Raw genomic sequence first — 1,134 nt, forward strand, 5'->3', positions numbered from 1 at the left:
AGTAAGGATCCCCCCGCAGCATCTCCGTGGTGCAAGGGGCTGTGGCTTTGGGGGTTGACTTGTGTCTCAGCCACTCTTCAAGGGGCAAGTGAATCTGTCGCTTTCCCACGAGGCTTGGTCCTCAGGTCCTCTGACCCTCAGCCCATTCTGAGCAAGCTCTGCAGCCACTCTTGGAAAGGTAGCCCCGTGGGAACCGCGGGCGTCCCTGGGGAATGGCCGTGAGACTCCCGCTGGAGGAATGCAGGAGGCGCAGGTGACTGGCCAGCAGCTACTGATGTCCACTTGGCCCCTGCTCAGCTCTCCCCCGGGTGGGAGTTTTAGAAATTCGTGAACCTGTTACTGCAAAGCCACTTACACCTCCTGCTCTGCCTCAGTGTCCAGAAGCTGTACATGCCGCCTCGGGCTGAGTCCAGAGCAGTTCCCCAAACCTCTTTGACCACAGAACCCCATTCCTGCTTTTCCAGTGGAGCATCTCATGGCCCCAGCGTTCCAGGGGACACACTTTGGGGAAGGAGCCTGAATGGTGACTTGACAATGATCTTTTGAGTATGTGATGGATCACTGTCAAAAAACAAAACACCTACTACAATTATCCTAGAAATTATGTGCTAGGCACTGTCTAAGCACGTTATAAGGATTTGGCATCTACTACTCACAACACCCCTGTGAAGGGAGAATTATTATCCACATTTGACAGATGAAGAAATCAAAGCACAGAGACCTTAACCAAGTTTCCTAAGGTCACCAAAGTGGTGAGAGGTGGAGGAGGCCGTTTGTCACCTGCTGGGCTCCCACAGTGGGCAGGATGAGAGCAGAGGTCTCAGGCCTGGCTGCACGCTGGAGTCACCTGGAGAGCTTCGAAAACACACGAAGTCCAGACGCAACCCAGACAAATTCAACCAGAATCTTTGCAGGTGGGCCCCAGGCATCAGCACCTTCGAAAGTTCTCCAGGTTATTCTTAGGTGCAGCCAAGGCTGAGACCACGGACCAGAGCGGGATCTGTAAACTCTGGCCCGAGGGCCGGACCCACCTCACTGCCTGTTTTGTGTGGTCTGCCGGTTAAGAGAGTTTTTACGTTTTTAAATGCGTTTTAGAAAATCCAAAGAAGAATAACAGTCTGTGACAAGTGAAAA

The sequence above is a fragment of the Equus przewalskii genome, chromosome 2, assembly GCF_037783145.1.
Source record: "Equus przewalskii isolate Varuska chromosome 2, EquPr2, whole genome shotgun sequence".
Lineage (NCBI taxonomy): Eukaryota > Metazoa > Chordata > Mammalia > Perissodactyla > Equidae > Equus > Equus przewalskii.